This window comes from Triturus cristatus, chromosome 9 (assembly GCF_964204655.1).
Source record: "Triturus cristatus chromosome 9, aTriCri1.1, whole genome shotgun sequence".
Taxonomy (NCBI): domain Eukaryota; kingdom Metazoa; phylum Chordata; class Amphibia; order Caudata; family Salamandridae; genus Triturus; species Triturus cristatus.
The window spans coordinates 420,360,187-420,373,709 of record NC_140592.1 but is presented as its reverse complement, the minus strand read 5'-3'; the positions used below and the strand labels follow the sequence as shown (position 1 = coordinate 420,373,709).

The following is a 13,523-nucleotide window of genomic DNA, read 5'->3' as shown; positions in this document are numbered from 1 at the left end:
CATGATCTGAGCCCAGGAGACTGGGTAAGGATAAAAGTCCACAGAAGAAGAAACTGTTTGGTTCCGAGGTGGGGAAAACCAAGACAAGTCATTCTGACCACGACAACAGCTGTGAAGTGTTCTGGATTGAAAAACTGGATCTATGCCAGCCATACCTTGAGGATACCAAATCCAGTGGACAGCAGAGAAAAAGAGTACTATGACGATTCAGAGTCAAGTACTGAATCAGACAATGAAGAGCTGAGAACACAAGAAAACTCTGAAAGGGGGAGACAGAACCAAAACAAAGATTGGTCCCCAGAAGTATCTCTCTGAGAAGAAGATTGCAGATTTCTGATATCAGTTCAGATTCCGAAAACGAACAAGGAACGCAAGGTTCTAGAAAAGAACACAGAAAGAAGAAGGAAAAAGACAGAGGAGAGACAATAAAAGAAATTCGGGCGAAAGAAGTTTCAGACGAAAGGCTGAGAAAGATTCCACTTGAAATAACTGATTCAAGTGAACAAGGGACAGGTACAGAGAGAGAGGGACAGATTGTGGAAGACCCCAGAGGAGGTGTAGAGAATTGCAACACCCAGTTAGGTGAAGGGACAAGTAGTCAGTAGGAAGATTGCGTGCCGGAGACCCGAGGAGGGACAGAAGTAGGGAAAACAAAACTGGTCGAAGAAGAAGCCGCTGAAGAGACAAAGCAAGTTGAAACAGAGTCTGAAGAAAGTGAGAATGAAATACCCGAAGGTCGAGTATTAAGGAAAAGAGCTTGGAGAGAAGAAAAGAATAATAAAGGAGATAAACAGAAAAGAGTTAAGAAAGATGAGGTGTGGCCAAACAAAATAAAGAGATTAAGATATCGGCTGACACAAGTGCATCCACCGAGAGCTGAACAGGTGAATGAAGTGACAAGCCAAGAAAAGTCAAAAGGAGAAGAAATAACTGAGAATAAAGAAAGTAAAAGAACAAGAAAACCTAACCAGAAGTATAAGTCACCGGAATGGACGTACGTGGCTCTGCCTGACAAAGAAGAAGAGGTAGATAGTCAAGGAAATCCAGAGGAGACTTTACTGAAAGTGGTTCAAGAGGAAGAAGAAGCAGGAATCCTGAGAGTTATCTTGTCCGACATCGGAGAAGAAGAAACGGAAATTCAGGAGTTTCTGTATTGGGATGACGAGAAGGAAGTGAAAAATGATGAGATGCCAAACTGAGTAAAATCAAAAAGCAACTGATGGAATAATAAAAGTCAAAAGATAGAAAACTGGTAGAACCAAGTAGGTGTAGAGAAATCTAAAAGTAGAAACCAGTTGTGAATTAGAAGAGGCTAAGTCAAAAGACACCGTCCAATTCTAACAAGATGGCTAACATAGATAGTAGCAAAAGTAGATGTACATTCATGAAAAGATGGTGTAAAATGTGTTGTTGTTGTACAGGATTATTAATGCTTCTGTGGAGTATACTTGCTCTACTAATTTCTTTCAAGGTTACTATAGATACACTAGAAGGACACACTGAAAACATTACTAATGTAGGGAAGATTCAAAAGGTAGTTCCGCCTAGAATAGATAATAATTATTTACATAAAGATAGGTCTATTAATGATTTTTCAAATAATGTGTTTTCAAAGTTATTGTATGAATATGTAAAAACCATGGACGTAAGGGACTGCTACGTATGCATGCAGTTACCTGTCTCTGTTTCAGGAGTGACTTATCATCACCTTCCAGCAACGTATGGAATAGCATGTAGTGTAATAGCTAGTTTATTTTATCAGACAGGTAAAATAGAATATTATTTTTCAGATGTAGATAATATTTTTGCGCAAGTACATGCTAATAACAAACTAAACAAAGTAAGACCTGCTAAGCTATTAGGTGAATTGTTCTTAGAAACTAAAGAACTAACATTAGAATATATATATTTAGAAACAATTTGACTTGCAGTTTGAAGAAAGAAGAAAAGACATTCTTAGACATGGTCGAAGAAAGGAGATTGAAAATGCAAAGGAAAGTAACAGAAGGAAAAGGGGAGAAAACAGTCTGGGATATAGAAAACGAAAAACATCTGAAGGGTGAAGCTAGTCCAACTATAGCTTTAGATTTGCCTCAGAAAGGGAAGATGTGTATTAGAAGGAATCAAACTGCATATGATAATTATTTTGTAGGTAATAGTGAGTGCCATGATACATACCGAATCATGGGTGGATGGGGATTTAAAGGTGGAAGAGATCCAGTTTTTCCTGGTCTTTATTTTATCTGTGGGAACAGGGCATATTATCGTTTGCCAGACCATTGGTATGGCACATGTTACATAGGCCTGGTTTTTCGAAAAATCTTTCACATGAACAGAGGAGAAGATGGTGTACATAGTTTAGGTAATCATTTAGTACGTAGTAAAAGAGAATCTTGGACAGAAATTATAGGTGATATTTTTGGAGCATTGATACCAGCAGTGGGAATATCTTTGAATGCCGACAAAATTAGAAAATTATCAACAGTAGTGGATCGTTTGTCAACAAGCACCGCTGGAGGACTTAAATTGGTAGATACTGAAATGGTTGCCATGCGTGCTATGGCAATGCAAAATCGACTTGCCCTTGATATATTATTGGCAAAAGCGAGTGGAGTCTGTGGAATGCTAAAAGTTCAACATTGTTGCACTTACATTCCAGACGAAAGTAAGGATCTGAAAATTTATATTAAGAACATTACAGAATTGCATGACGAAATTGTACCACTTCAGGTTGAAAGTGTTTGGGAAAGAATTGGTAAGAAAATAGCTGCTATTAAAAACTATTGAGTTAAAATAGGTAGTACATTTATAGGTAAAATATTGTTTCCATTAACATGTGTGATTTTCATATTATTAATATTAAAATTAGGTTGTATGTGTTGTAAAAACAAGAAAACAAAGAATAAAATAAAAAGAGAAAAACTAAAAAGAAAAGAAAAGGATCCAGATAGAGATTTAGAAGAGATAACTTTAGAAGAGTGGAAGGAAAGTATATATAAAAAGGCAAAAAGAGATGAAGAAGAAACTGAATTATGAATAAGAGCAAGAATACATTTTGAGTTTTCCGTAAAAGGGGTAAAGAAATTTAGTGTTGTTGTGGTGATAAAATCACCAAAGGGGGGATTGCTGGAGCAGGGTTTTATTAAAATTGTGTATACCCTCTCCATTTTGCATGTTTAGATTAATAAGATTAACTAATAGTAACCGTATTACTTGGGTTGCTGTGGAATTTAACCAACCTTACTAACATAAAGAAAACATGTGGGAATTGCATTTGCATGGCCTAATTAATATGTGAACTAAACAGTGTACGCATATTGATCATAGGTAAATAGAGTATTACATGTAATATGTTGCTTCCGTGATGTATTTGTAATTTGTGCTCTATAAATGTGAGTATTACCCGCAATGAGTGTTGCTTCTGCTAGATAAATACACACGCATATGGGTATTAGCGAGGGGATAACATTTTATTAGTCATTTCTACGTATTAATTACGTTTTTGTGTCTCTTTGCTTAAGTTGTCCATTATGGCCTGCCTAAAGATGGCTAACATTTGGTACTGAACCCGATTGCCAACGCTGAACAAGGCTTGGGTGAAGTGCGCATGCGACGCTGCCAGCAACAGTGGCCTCTACGCGACCCTAACTCAACCGTGCCCCTCAAGGACGCTCTGGGATGCCAGCCAGATGCCCAAAAGAAACAAAAGAACATACTTTTTTATTCACGAAATATGAACTATATCTAAAGAAACATTCTCCGTGTGAGAAAGTGGTGGAACGTATTTCATTGACCAATCAGAGACTTTCTAAAATATCATTAGTTACTTTTGGAATGTAATTTTACTATAAAAGACCATAGAATAGAGAGGTTGCACCTTTTCCTTCCCCATCAATTTCCTGACGTTATGCTGACGGTGAGGACGGTGACACTGCAGGACAGCTGTTTCCAGAAACTCTGACAGATTGAACGGATGACCAAGATTCTGACTTAGAAAAAGACTTTTAGCCAGAATAGGTAAATATGATGGTCAGCTGCTTGATTTAACAAATGAACTATTTCACAAATATTTAGATAAAATATTATTATTATTACAAGAACTGTGTCAGGTTGTTTATTATGAGAAACATTTATTAATGTAAATAAGTTATAGGTTTGGAAAGTCACTTCAACCAGCAGCTAGTTGATCCATGGCCTATTCATGAGAGGAGTGCCAAAAAGGTGAAGTTTAGGCCTTATTGAATAGAGAAGTGTTGGACCCGGCCTCGTGGCGTGGTCCTTACCCCCGTGGATTGTGCCCGTTCCCCACCCCGGCCTTCATGGGCCACCCTTCTGAACTGCACCGAGACCCCTCATCCTGAGCTGCACGAGGTCGCGTACCCCTCGTGGCTCCGCCATCTTGTTGGCCTCCACGTGACACTGTGCACCAGCCAGTGCAACCCCGCTCAACCCGGCCTCGACCCCAGCGAAGCCCCGACATCGAGGCACCACGAACTGGCCAGGGGGTGCCGCAGGAACCATTCATCGCCCCCGGCGGAGGACAGTATCGATGGGACCCCCAACTGTCCTCCCCTCTCTAGGTGTGATCGCCCTGCAACTCTCGTGGGCCTGGCGCCTCTCATGCTGGGCGTCTGGCCACCTCCACCCGGCCCCTCCGCCCCCACCGGGTGCCTGGGTCCGGACATCAAAGGGCTCCAGACCTATATCTGGGGCGACCCCGCCACAGACCGGCAGTTGAATCCCGGAGTCGAGAGCCCTGCTGATTGAATCGCGGCTGACCCCACGGAGAAGAACCTTTGTCGGAACCATCACGAGCCCTGCTGACTGCGTCGCGGCTCCTTCTTGTGAACACTTTGAAGCCACCTGGAACATCGGAGCCCTGCTGACGCTGTCGCGGCCCAAACCTCGCTGATGCCTCCCTCGGAGCCCTGCTGACGACGTCGTGGCTCGAGCTGAGCAGAAACCATCTTGAGAGCCCTGCTGATTTGATCGCGGCTCTCCACGAACCATACGCCAGAGCTCTGCGGACGCCGTCGCGGCTCGACCCCTCCGAGATCCGGAGGCCCTCCAGCTTGAGGAGAAGAACTGGGCCCCAGGTACCCTCGTACCGCACCCCTGCCAAAGACTGTCCCGCTACCCCTACCCTTCCAAAGAGACACTGAGACTTTTGGTGGATCCCTCGATCCCTTCGTGTAAATATTGACCTCGTAACCTTTTTATTGCTGATAAAGAATTGCTTGTCTTGAGACAACCTCCTTGAGTCCTGTGTGGTGGTGTTACTGTGCTAGTACGTGATAGGAGAAGGATCTCTCAGGAGACTTCTCGGCAGCGCTCGGCTACTTCGTACAGTGTGAGGGCCCCCCTTGGTGGTCTCGCCGACTCCTCGGGGTCCGCCTTCCAACATTTGGTGGCAGCGGTGGGATCCGAGCCGAACGCAGTACGTACCAGCCAGTACCCACTAGCTACCCATCCAAACGAACAGTAATCATGAGCAGCCAGGAAAATAACGCGACCATGGAGTTCCAGCCCGAACGGCTGGAAGAATATACGCACAAAGAGTTAAAACAGTTCTGCAAAGCCAAAGGCATTACAACCACCGGCCTAGGTACCAAAGAGGAGATGCAGAAAGCTCTGAGGACATGGCTGGAGGCCGGGGCGGGCCCCTCCCAGGAAGAGGGTCCCTTGCCCCTGACTGAGACCACATCAACCGCACTGACTCCGGCAACCGGAGGAAGAAAGAGCCTAGAAACCGGCCTCTCCGAAGAAGAAATACGAGAGCGGGAGAAGGTCCGGAACCACGAGCTAGAGCTCGCACGACTACGGCTGGACGGCGAACTCCAGCTGGCGGAAAAGAAACTGGCCCTAGAGCAGCTACGGCTTCAAGAGGAGATAGAGGAGAAGAGACGACACCGGGAGTTGGAGGAAAAGAAACTGACCCTTGAGCACGAGCGCAGTCTCAAGGAGCTCGAAATCAAGGCCAAGAACGGAGGGACCAACGCCCCCAGTACTAGAGACACCCTACCGCCTTCCGAGACCAAGGTACATATCCCGAAAGAGGTCGTCAGGGAGTACTACAAGAATGATGACATCCAACAATGGTTCAAGGCCTACGAGGTGGCCATGACCTCTCATCGGGTGCCCTGAAAAGACTGGGGCGCGGGCCTGTGGGGGCGGTTCCTGAGTGAGGGTCGAGACACACTGCTCCAGCTGCCGGAGGAGGTGATGACCTCCTACAATCACATGAAGGAGGCCCTGCTCACCCGCTACGGGCTAACAGCGGAAATGTACCGCCAGCGGTTCAGGGACTGCAAGAAAATCCCGGGTACCACCTGGGTGGAGTATGTGGACTTTTTCAGTCGGGCCCTAGACGGATGGATCAAAGGCAGCAAAGTAACAACCTACGGGCAGCTGGTCGACCTCATCGTGTGGGAACATCTCTCCAACAATTGCTTCGTGGAACTAAGACAGCACCTCCTCGACAGCAAAATGACCGACCCGCGAAAACTCGCCGTCGAGGCCGATCGATGGGTCAACTCCCGGGTCCCCCGGAACTCAATGGGGGAGTACCAGAGGAACCCCACCGTACCCCCCCGCCAACGCGGTGGAGGGGGAGGGCCGAACAGGAACCGAGACCCTCCCGCTGGGGCCCCCAGGAGCCCCCCTCGAGGGCCACCGCAGCAACAACTCTCCCCGAGCCTAGCCCGAAGGGGGGCGCCCCCGGCCAGACCCGGACCTCGACCACCAGTAACGTGCTACGGCTGCCAACAAGCCGGACACTATGCCAGCGATCCGGTCTGCCCCCTGAACCGACGAAACGGGGCCGGCAGGCCCCCGCCCCGACAGCTGGCGGCCGCCGCCCTGGGAGAAGGAGAAGAGGAAGAGGAGGCCCTCGACCAAGGGACCACTGAATGGGAGCCGGCAGCCATGTCCCTGGTCTGCCTGGGTAGCCGAGAAATGGTACCCTGCACCCCCATCCCAAGCAACACCCAGAAGTACCGGCAGCAGGTCACGGTCAATGGACAACGGGCCGAAGCCCTTCGTGACACCGGCGCCAGTGTCACCGCTGTCCGCTGCCACCTAGTGACCCCCGAACAGGTCCTACCGAATGTGCTGTGCCCCGTCCGGACGGCCGACAACTGCGAAAGCCTGTGCCAGATGGCCCTGGTCCCCTTCGAATGGGGAGGGGTGACGGGCCTGCTGAAGGTGACGGTACGCGACGACGCCCCTGTCGACTGCCTCCTGGGGAACGACTTGGAGAGTTCCCCCTGTGCTCAAGTAGAGCGACGAGAGCACCTCCGAATGCTGGGACTATCCGACTGGGCCTGCGCCATCACCCGGTCCATGACCGCCCGGGCCCCCCGCTCCTCCTCGGCCTCCGGGGCCGCCCAGCCTGAGGGGCTCGCACCCCCTCCCGCCATCAGCGAGGGGGAGGCGGACACCGACCCTGGACCTAGTGAATCCTTCCCCGAGGAGGTGGCTTCCCCGTGCGCCCTACCAGAGCTGACACAATGGCGACATGAAGGGGGCCCCACCCGGGAGCAGTTCCAACAAGAGCAGCAGTCCTGCCCCACTCTCGAAGGGGTCCGCCAACAAGCGTCCGCCCAAGCCAACAGGGACCAGACCGGCACCCACTGGGTCTACTGGGCCGAGGGCCTGCTATACAGTGAGCAAAAAGTGCCAGAACTCGGGGCCAGCCGAGTGTTGGTGGTCCCCCTCCGCTTCCGGGAGTTCCTGCTCAACCTGGCACATGATGTGCCCCTCGCCGGACACTTGGGGCAAGACAAAATGTACAGCCGTCTGGTGACCCACTTCTACTGGCCCCGGATGCGGAGAGACGTGGACAACCACTGCCGGTCCTGCCAGACCTGCCAAGCCAGCGGGAAGACGGGGGGTCGGGTCAAGGCCCCCCTCCAGCCCTTTCCAGCCGTCAGCACCCCGTTCGAACGGGTCGGAATCGATATCGTGGGGCCCCTGGACCCCCAGACCGCCCTGGGCCACCGCTTCATCCTGGTCCTCGTGGACCACGCCACCAGGTACCCAGAGGCGGTCCCGCTGAGAACTATAATGGCCCCCATGGTAGGCCGGGCCTTAATGGGGATCTTCTCCCGAGTGGGATTTCCCCGCGAAGTGCTGAGCGACAGAGGCACGAACTTTATTTCCAGGTACATGCGGTCCCTGTGGCAGCAGTGCGGGGTCATGTACAAGTTCACGACCCCCTATCACCCTCAGGGAAACGGACTGGTTGAGCGGTTCAACAGAACATTAAAGGGAATGATCCAGGGCCTGGAAGAGCCCCACAGGCTGAGATGGGATGTTCTGCTGCCGTGCCTCCTGTTTGCCTATTGGGAGGTCCCGCAGAAGTCCCTGGGGTTCAGCCCGTTTGAACTATTGTACGGACACCCGGTCCGCGGACCGCTCAGCCTGGTCAAGGAGGGCTAGGAGACGAAGCCCCAAGGCGCCCCTCCTGACGTCTACCGATACCTCCTGACCCTCCGAAACCAGACCCGCAAGTTCCGAGCCATGGCCGAAGCCAACCTCGAGGCCAGCCAGGAGGACATGAAGCGGTGGTACGATCGGAACTCCTCTACCATAGAATTCGAGCCAGGTCAAAAAGTATGGGTCATGGCCCCGGTTGAACCCGGCGCCCTCCAGGACAAGTGGACGGGGCCCTTCAAGGTAGTGGAGAAGAAAAGTCCCGTCACCTACCTGGTCGACCTGGAGTCCCCCCGGAACCCCCTCCGGGTCCTTCATGCTAACAGGCTAAAACCCCATTTTGCCCGGACCGAACTGAGCCTGCTGCTGGCGACCGACGAGGGGGGCGAGGACGACTCCGAGCCCCTGCCCGACCTCTTGCAGTCCAACGTCCATGATGGATCAATCAAAGGTGTCCAACTGGCCTCTTCCCTGACTCCGGAACAGCGCAACGACTGCCAGCAACTGCTGCAGGACTACGCAGCCCTCTTCTCCCTCACCCCGGGGGTGACCCACTGGTGCGTCCACGACGTCGACACCGGGGAGAGCCCTCCCGTGCGACACAGAGCCTACCGGGTACCCGACCGAGTGCGGGCATGCATCCAGGCCGAAGTAGCAAAGATGCTGGCCCTGGGGGTCATCGAACCCTCCGACAGCCCGTGGGCCAGCCCTGTCGTCCTGGTGCCAAAGGCCGCAGCTCCCGGCCACCCCCCGGAGTTACGATTCTGCGTGGACTACCGAGCCCTGAATGCAGTGACCAAGACGGACGCCCACCCTATATCCCGGGCCGACGAGCTCATCGACCGCTTAGGGGCCGCTCGCTACCTGAGCACGCTGGACCTCACCGCCGGGTACTGGCAGATCCAGCTCACCCCCGGCGCCCAAGAAAGATCCGCCTTTTCTACCCCGGATGGGCATTACCACTTTCGGGTGATGCCCTTCGGAATGAAGAACGCCCCGGCCACTTTCCAAAGACTGGTGAACAAGGTTTTGGCCGGGCTTGAGGCCTTCAGCGCGGCCTACCTAGATGACATTGCCGTGTACAGCAACCACTGGGCAGAGCACCTCCTTCACATCAAAGCCGTCCTGGCCGCCCTCCAGCGGGCCGGGCTCACGATCAAAGCCAGCAAATGCCAGATCGGCCACGGATCCGTGACCTACCTGGGCCATCAAGTGGGGAGCGGGCAGGTGGCCCCTCTCCAACCAAATAATAGATGCCATCCAGGCCTGGGAACCCCCCACTACCCAGACCGCTGTCCGGGCCTTCCTGGGTCTCACCGGATACTACCGGCGGTTTATCCGGGACTATGGGAGCATTGTTGGCCCCCTCACAGAGCTAACGTCCAAAAAGCAGCCCAAGAATGTGCACTGGACACCCCGCTGCCAAGCAGCCTTCGACACCCTAAAGACAGCAATGTGTACTGCCCCGGTGCTGCAGGCCCCTGACTACAATAAGGAGTTTGTGGTGCAGACGGACGCCTCCGAGTATGGGATCGGGGCCGTCCTGTCCCAGGCCGATGAAAAGGGGCTCGACCGACCAGTGGCCTTCATCAGCCGACGGCTACTGCCCCGGGAGCAACGATGGAGCACCATCGAGCGTGAGGCCTTCGCTGTAGTGTGGGCCCTCAAGAAGCTCCAGCCCTACCTCTTCGGTACCCACTTCCGGGTCCAGACTGACCACCGGCCCCTGCGGTGGTTAATGCAAATGCGGGGCGAGAACCCCAAGCTGCTGCGGTGGTCCATCTCGCTACAAGGGATGGACTTTGACGTTGAACACCGGCCCGGCAATGACCACGCCAACGCCGACGGCCTGTCCCGCTTTTTCCGCCTTGACGAGGAGAATCCCCAAGGAGATGGGTGACTCTCCATGCCTTCGGCTGAGGGGGACGCCTGTTGGACCCGGCCTCGTGGCGTGGTCCTTACCCCCGTGGATTGTGCCCGTTCCCCGCCCCGGCCTTCACGGGCCACCCTTCTGAACTGCACCGAGACCCCTCATCCTGAGCTGCACGAGGTCGCGTACCCCTCGTGGCTCTGCCATCTTGTTGGCCTCCACGTGACACTGTGCACCAGCCAGTGCAACCCCGCTCAACCCGGCCTCGACCCCAGCGAAGCCCCGACATCGAGGCACCACGAACTGGCCAGGGGGTGCCGCAGGAACCATTCATCGCCCCCGGCGGAGGACAGTATCGATGGGACCCCCAACTGTCCTCCCCTCTCTAGGTGTGATCGCCCTGCAACTCTCGTGGGCCTGGCGCCTCTCATGCTGGGCGTCTGGCCACCTCCACCCGGCCCCTCCGCCCCCACCGGGCGCCTGGGTCCGGACATCAAAGGGCTTCAGACCTATATCTGGGGCGACCCCGCCACAGACCGGCAGTTGTATCCCGGAGTCGAGAGCCCTGCTGATTGAATCGCGGCTGACCCCACGGAGAAGAACCTTTGTCGGAACCATCACGAGCCCTGCTGACTGCGTCGCAGCTCCTTCTTGTGAACACTTTGAAGCCACCCGGATCATCGGAGCCCTGCTGACGCTGTCGCGGCCCAAACCTCGCTGAAGCCTCCCTCGGAGCCCTGCTGACGACGTCGCGGCTCGAGCTGAGCAGAAACCATCTTGAGAGCCCTGCTGATTTGATCGCGGCTCTCCACGAACCATACGCCAGAGCTCTGCGGACGCCGTCGCGGCTCGACCCCTCCGAGATCCGGAGGCCCTCCAGCTTGAGGAGAAGAACTGGGCCCCAGGTACCCTCGTACCGCACCCCTGCCAAAGACTGTCCCGCTACCCCTACCCTTCCAAAGAGACACTGAGACTTTTGGTGGATCCCTCGATCCCTTCGTGTAAATATTGACCTCGTAACCTTTTTATTGCTGATAAAGAATTGCTTGTCTTGAGACAACCTCCTTGAGTCCTGTGTGGTGGTGTTACTGTGCTAGTACGTGATAGGAGAAGGATCTCTCAGGAGACTTCTCGGCAGCGCTCGGCTACTTCGTACAGTGTGAGGGCCCCCCTTGGTGGTCTCGCCGACTCCTCGGGGTCCGCCTTCCAACACGAAGGGTATATCCTTTCATTACAGCGAATGGAACAATCACCTCCCTAGAAAAAGGGATTAATAGAGAATTGAATGTTGGTGTTATTGGCCCCACCAGTGAATGTAGTGATTGAGTGTGTCTGTGCGATCTATGATCTGTGACGGAGGGAGGGATTTTGCATTCCGCGCTGCAGCAAGTCTACCCTGCTATCCCCTAGCAACATACTACTACATGTATTTCTCCCCTTCCACATGACATTACAAAGGTTTTTTTCACATTAAGTTTTAGACCACGGCTATCCTTAAAGCTGGTGTATGAAGCAAGGGCTTTCTGAAGACCTAACTGCGTTTGGGCCATAAGTACTGCGTCGTCCGCGTAGAGGAGGGAGACAATCAGCTACTCTTGGAGTATTGGCAGGCTTGAGTACCTGTGCTTCTGCACAGCGCCTCTTGCGACAGAGTTTCGTCGAATTTCATGCAAGTTGCCCGGCTATGCTCCTGGATGCATTGAATTATGAGTAGCATGTCTGTTCTTTTGAATTTCTCAATTGGATGTCGTCCCTCTTTGCTCTGAACAACAGGAATGACATTTTGGAACTGATTGCATTCCAGATCAATCTCAGCGAAGCAAAGCTAAATACAACTCCAAAGGAGTAGGAACGCTCATTAACTAGAAGGCAAAGGAAAATGATGGCAAGCAAGATAAAACATTGACAAACCACATATCCATCCTTCCCAACAAACAAATTCAAAATGTAGTGAAAGTTGGACCGCACCCCAGGACAAAATGCCCAAGACCAACAGGCTAGAAGGGTGAAGCCATCACATTAGAGATAAACCCCAAAGAGCAACCCAGAGAAGGGAGAGATGAAACACACGTGTACCACAAGGTGGAAAACACAGAGGGTACACACGGTGAGGTGCGGGGCGACTAACATACAAGACAGAAACACATGAGGCACAGGGCGGCTTAGACACAAGACTACAATATGTGAGGCACGGGGCGACTTACACACAAAACTAAAGCAAAATATAAACTGTGACAATGGGGCTAACACCCATAAACACATATGCTATGTAGTGATGTACCATAAACATGTAAATTGGTCTAACACCTGTAACCCAACCTAGTGTAAGGGTTGTCATCATAAACACGTGTAGACGGGAACTGAACCACAAACCTACCCCCATGTAGAGGTCCCTTAATGTAAAAGTAGAAATGGGACTAGTACCCAAACCCATCCCTCATGTAAGAGAGTACAATGTGACTACCACCCACTAAAATACATGGGCCACCCATCTGTTGTGAAGTGTAAACTGTGGCATCACAAAATATGAAAATGATCCTTAAGTCATGCAAAAACAATTCCAATTGTAGTACATTTATAAACTGTAACTCATGCCAGCGATCGACCTCTCAGCCGAGTACTACTAGGCTAGAAACTCCTAAGCGACAGAATATATTAAACACCTTCTCATTAAGAAATAACCTAGTACATTTGAAATGTAGTGTCCAAATTCCACAGGAAACTGATCAATGGTGCTAGGTTGCACCGACAAGTTAAATGACTCAATGTTCAATCGAAAGTAATATGTACCGTGCTTCTAAGCCCTGTGCCACTTCACTGCCTGTTGACACGAGTACTGTGAGACAACATGACAGCATCAATCGGCACAGACTAACCATGGTGACAACAACAGATAATCTACCTAATAATACTCCCTCTTGACCTAAACAACAGTTATTTATATATAAACTAGCACACAAAGCACAAAAGTGTATTCTTAATATTTTTTTTATTTTTCGTATTTTTATATTTTCATTTTTTCTGTATAAAAATATAATCAATTTTGAACAGATAAATCAATTTTTCATAAATGAACGTTTCACTTATACTTTACACATTGTTCATGTCAATACGATAAGACAAAGATATTCTTTTGATTCATGACAAAAAAAGGAAAACAAAACCCAGGGAGAAAGAACACTGCACATACAAACTCTTCATTCATGCAGACACATATCAG

The 13,523-nt window shown here is 51.1% G+C and overlaps 1 protein-coding gene across 1 annotated transcript in view; it reads right to left on the bottom strand.

Moving 5' to 3' along the window:
* The window catches only part of LOC146798080 (cytochrome P450 2C11-like), a 764,894-nt gene that overhangs the window by 193,268 nt on the left and 558,103 nt on the right, over positions 1 to 13,523 (bottom strand). The gene's annotated exons all lie outside the window — the stretch shown is intronic.